The sequence below is a fragment of the Macaca nemestrina genome, chromosome 11, assembly GCF_043159975.1.
Source record: "Macaca nemestrina isolate mMacNem1 chromosome 11, mMacNem.hap1, whole genome shotgun sequence".
Lineage (NCBI taxonomy): Eukaryota > Metazoa > Chordata > Mammalia > Primates > Cercopithecidae > Macaca > Macaca nemestrina.
In genome coordinates this window covers 109,236,823-109,242,604 of record NC_092135.1, presented here as the reverse complement: position 1 = coordinate 109,242,604, position 5,782 = coordinate 109,236,823, and the positions used below count along the sequence as shown (strand labels likewise).

General features: G+C 37.2%; 1 pseudogene; it reads left to right on the top strand.

The window, feature by feature from the left end:
• Nucleotides 1-705: 705 nt before the first annotated feature.
• LOC112426553 (small ribosomal subunit protein eS27-like) lies at nucleotides 706-959 on the top strand (annotated as a pseudogene).
• Nucleotides 960-5,782: the final 4,823 nt, after the last annotated feature.

The following is a 5,782-nucleotide window of genomic DNA, read 5'->3' as shown; positions in this document are numbered from 1 at the left end:
AAAAATTTATAAGTACGTAGAATTTCTATACATCTCTGGAATGCATGTATGTCAAAATTCATTGTGCAACTCTTGCTGACATTAAGACACCAAAATGTCCACAAATGTAACCATTTACCATGACCTATGTGACTAATGTGATCCACATTACCCTTAAGCCCCTGCTTTAAGGTTCATAAATACCTCTAAGGAAAATCCACTGCAGCACACTCAGTCCTCTTGCCTAAGTGCCCTGCTGCACTCTGCTGCAGCATTCTTTTTATCTAATAAAACTTTCCTTTTCAAACCTATACTATTGTTGATAAATTATTCTTACTACCCATGAGCCAACCACTCTCTGCTGACAGGACTCTGACACCTTGCCTGGAAATCGTTTTTTAATTCTTTTATTTTTACAGAAAAAAAAAAATCATGTTCATGTTTTTATCACATACCAGTAAACAAAAGCCTATTATAAGATTTTTTCCATTTTCATTTGTTTTCCTTGAGAAACAGTGTATGACTTTGCATGCAGTAGGTTCTCAACAATTCTTGTTAATAAATTAAATTTACATATATGACAGTACCAGTTTAGTAATCCTACAGTCTGGTTTGTATCTCAGCTAATTGCTGTGTGACTTTAGCCAAACTGTCTGAGTTAAATTTTTTTAACTGTAAAATGAGTTCATTCTACCTTTCTGGTGGTGATGACCTACCCATGAGAACATGCCTCTTGCAAAACATCTCTTTCATTCCTCTCCAGAAGAGGAGAAGAGGAAACCCAAGAAGAAATGCCTGGTGCAGAGCCCCAGTTCCTACTTCAGGGGTGTGAAATGCCCGGGATGCTATAAAATCACCATGGTCTTTTGCTATGCACAAACAGTAGTTTTGTATGTTGACTGCTCCACTGTCCTCTGCTTGCCTGCAGGAGGAAAGCAAGGTTTACAGAAGGATGTTCCTTCAGGAGGAAGCAGCGCTAAAAGCACTCTGAATCAAGATGAGTGGGAAATCATCTCAATAACCACATTTTGGATTAAAAAAATGAGCTCATTCTAACACACTTATAAGCTTGTGTAAATTTGATGGAGAAAACATAAGGCAGCTTGCACTCAATAAATATTGATTTTTTTTTGTCACCAATTGTTGAAATTGCCAACATTTATTGTTAGCATGGTTTTATCAATTTGACATGTTGATCTTGCATCAATTTAACAAACACCCACTCCAACACCCGGATACTTCCCTCCTCCCCTCTGGTCCTTGACCTGTCGCTCTTACCTATCTTCAAGCATTTTTTTGTTTATTCATTTGTTTGCATAGCAGTGAGAATAATCATTTTAAAATTTGAATAGGATTTATCATGCCCCCTACTTAATGTCCTTTGGTAATCTGACTTTATACTTGATGAATTCCAGACTTCTTTCCATGGCTATATTCTTTTACTCTGTGGAAGACCAGAATATACCACACCAAAATAAGATACACCTCTTTGGTATAAGGATTTTGTTGAGCTGGAGGCACTTAAGAAGCAGATGCAGAAAAGCTCTCTGCCCTTCCTCTCCTGCCTAAAAGCAGGACACAGATTTTCAAGGAAAAATGATATCTCCCTACCTGTTCCTTCTAGCAGGGATAACGCAGGTTAACTACTGAAGACTACTTTAGACCCATTTTGGGCCTGGAGATAGCACTAGGGGAGTTTACAGTTAGCAAGTTTTACTAACCAGCCTTTATCTGCCATTTGTTTGACTTCTCACAAGTGGCCACCCTTAGAGAATCAAAGTCCTTTTTTTCTGACTTGTCACTTTTCCAAAAATATACTGTTCTTTACTAAAGATGCTATGTAATTTAAAGTCATCTCTTCGAGAAATTACTCATAGTCTGGGTATCTCCCATGTATACATGAAGTATGCATGTTGATAAACTTCTATCTGCTTTTCTCTTGTTAATCAGTCTTTTGTTACAGGGACCATTCCAACTAAAAACTTCTGAGGGTTGAGAAAATAATGATTTTTTTCTTCCTCTACCTTCCCAATTCATCTATACTGCTTTTCACCTAACTCCTATTCAAAGATAAAAACAATGGATAAAAGCAAAAAGAATGAGCACAATGTGGAAAAATGTTCCTGTCCAGTAAGGAACACATGTTAGAATAGAGTCTCAGCTCTGGGTGAGAAGGTTGGACAAGAGAAGTGGGTCTTTTAAGGCCAAAAAATAAAAATTAAAAAAAGATCAGGGGCAGGGGCATCTCTAGTTGATTTGAGGAGAGCAAAGTCTCTGGTGCTGCAGGTTACATCTAAGCTGGTTGGTTTAGGTGCACGCTGGGATGGGCTGAGGTGGCTTATGCTGAGCATGTGAAGACCGCATTCAGGATGGCAGCATCCAGCTGCCTCTGCTAATGAGGGTGCCATGTCAGAATCAAAATGATGGTGCCCAAAATGATGATCAGGTCTGCACCATGGCTCACAGCCCAGATGGCCAGGTCAGGGTTTGTCGTAGTCACACTGGCCTCCTTTCAGTTAAACATACGTGCCTCAAGACTTCTGCATATGCTCTTCCCTCTGGATGTGGACCATTCTTTTGCTCTTCACATAACTATTTCTTCAGGTTTCACCTCAAATTTCAGACCTTCAAAATTTACCTAACCACTTTTTTTTTTTTTTTTTTTTTTTTTTTTTTTTTAAAGAGGTTTTCTTAAGAGGTCCAGCCAAGGCTGGAGTGCAGTAGCATGATCTTGGATCATTGCACTCTTGACTTCTGGGCCTCAAGCGATCCTCTCACTTCAGCCTCCCAAGTAGCTGGGACCACAAGGGATCTCACTATGTTGCCCTCCTGGGCTCAAGCAGTCCTCCTGCCTCAACCTCTCAAAGCGCTGAGATTACAAGCCTAAGCCACTGTATCCGATCCCCAACTACTTCTTAATCCCCTAGTATCATTCTCTATCTCTGCATGTTTTTCTTCATCACAATTTGAAGACTTTGTAATTATTCTACTTATATACTTTGCACGTATGTACATATGTACATATGTATGTATGTATCTATCAGTTCTGTATCCTATTAGACTGTAAGCCACATATACAGGCTTTAGTAAAAGACAGAGTTGCTTATTCACCTAATTTCCTTTAATCCAACAGGCAAAGGGAAATTTATGATGCTTGAATTGCTGTCAAGCAATCTAGTTATATTGGATTCATAAGTTTTAAAGATGTCACTCACATTTTTCAGGGAGTATTAACAGCAGATCAACATGAATGTTCCTTTAGGAAAAAAATGAAAACTTCATTTTTGTATGCATAGTGTTACTATTCATATATTTGTATGCAGTGCCTTTGGAGCAAGCAAATGTCCTCTAACTGCAATTTCAGCCTGGTCAAGGTAACAGACCTTTTTCATTAAGTACTTCCAAATTTCAAATCTATCCATGAACATGAAAAATCTGTGCTAATTAAAGCCTGTCATATAGGTCAATAGTGCAGGGAGGACTTGGGAGGTTCCCAGGACTTAAAGGAGCAGACTCTGCATTAAATATAACTAGGATTTTCTATACCACACAAGGCAAGATGTCACTTCATTCTGGTTTTGTTACATGAGTTAGGGACAGCTGTTCAATTGTTCAATGGGATTTTCACCTTGTAAATGTTGATCAATTTTTGTGACTAGAAAAACGGAAACTACCCAATGTAGAGAATATTTGTAGAACAAACTTAGTGGGTAAAAATCCCCATTTCTTTTACATCATCCTGTCATGTGCTTTAAAGATTTCAAACTCAAATGTCTTCAGTGGTCTGGCAGAGTGTTACTTTTTATTAACAGGGAGCGTTGTGCAAAATAGAGAGCTTAGGTCTAGCTACAGAGGGCAGCCACTGCCAGTTCAGGCAAATTCTTGCTATGCAAGAAAAAATGTAATTTTGTCAAATTTTCTAACGTTTCAAGAGGAGCCAGTTACCAACATTTTTCAAAAATTAAATATATATATTAAATACTTGTAACTAATTACAAATAATTAAAAATGTTATATGGATGACATATAGGCTAAATGATCTCTACCAGTTTGTGATTTCTGTAGTAAGCTTTGATTTTACCTTCTAGTGCTGCTGTTTATTAAAGATGTGGCCGGGCGCGGTGGCTCAAGCCTGTAATCCCAGCACTTTGGGAGGCCGAGGTGGGCGGATCACAAGGTCAGGAGATCGAGACCACAGTGAAACCCCGTCTCTACTAAAAATACAAAAAAAAAAAAAAAATTAGCCGGGCGCGGTGGCGGGCGCCTGTAGTCCCAGCTACTCAGGAGGCTGAGGCAGGAGAATGGCGTGAACCCAGGAGGCGGAGCTTGCAGTGAGCCGAGATCGCGCCACTGCCCTCCAGCCTGGGCAACAGCGTGAGACTCCGTCTCAAAAAAAAAAAAAAAAAAAAAAAAAAAGATGTAATGTGATTCACATGTGTATTTTAAAATTGTTTAGTAGATACATTTTTTAAAGTTTAAAAAGGTGAAATCAATATAAGTAATGGATATTAAGCCAATATATCCAAAAATATTATAATTTCAACATGTAATCAGTATAAAAATTGAGGACATATTTTACATTTTTTTGTTATACTACATCTTTGAAATTTGATGTGTATTTTACACTTATATCTCAATTTGGACACTGAGTTTTCATTGGAAATATTAGATCTATATTTAGATTTTATAAAATGTACAGTCAAAAAATAGATTTGTATGTCCAAGTTTTCCCAAACAGCCCTAAGAGTTTTCTAATAATTGAATTGAGTACTAGTTTTAAAAACTAAATTAAATTAAGTAAAACTAAAAATTTAGTTTCTCAGTCACATTAAGCCACATTTAAGGTGCTCAATATAGCTAAATGGTGCTATTGACTACCATAGGGAACAGTGTAGCTCTAAGGCTCTAATTGTGTGCTTCAGAATTTTCTAAAGAAGGGGAGAAATGTTAAATACTAAGGGAGAGGGAAGATACTAATAACTCCATTTAAATACAAGAAACCAACTCTCTAGGGCCTAAGTCAATTCCCTTTTGGTATTTCAGACTGGAAATTAAACATTGATGAGCAACTCTGAATGAGATTCTCTTTTGCCTCTGGAAACACAGCTTTGAAAGTCTGAATGATCCTATTTCAGTTTGTCTGAGATGTCACCAAATTCATTTTTGAATTATTCATATTCTAGCTTCTTAAAAATTACCAAATGCCTGTTTACTATTCAAACATATACTGATAAATGCAATGTTTCAAAAGTTGAGTACCACACCATCCAAATACCCAACTCAACTACAAGAGATAATTTATATATATATTTTGTGTGCATCCTCTCCTAGCTTACACACACAGTTATTTATGTGTTTCAGTGAATACCTATATCTAGCTCAATAGGAAGCATTCAAATTTGCCTTTAAAAGCTTACTGTGTTTTATGTTGGATACCCTCGGAGTTCAGCAGAATTTTCTCTTAGGGAGAGAATGGCTTTTTTGATTAGGCAAAACTTTGTTGGAATGCTTTTTAATTGCAAAATGTTAGTATTGTAGATATAGTCTGAAAGGAAAGAGTCATTACAAAAAAAGTTAAATTGATTTGCCCAATATAACAGATGAATATTAAAATTTTGAATCCTTTCCTGGAAAGCTGTGGTTTGGGATCAGGAACTGATACAATAGTGAGGTACAGAAAGCAATCCCTGAAGAGAGAAAGCCTAACCAGGCAACAGGACAGAAAAAAAAAACTGTCAGGAGAGAAATTGATCTACAGGTAGGTCTAGGTTACCTACATGTGGTAGAGATACCCTAGGGATTT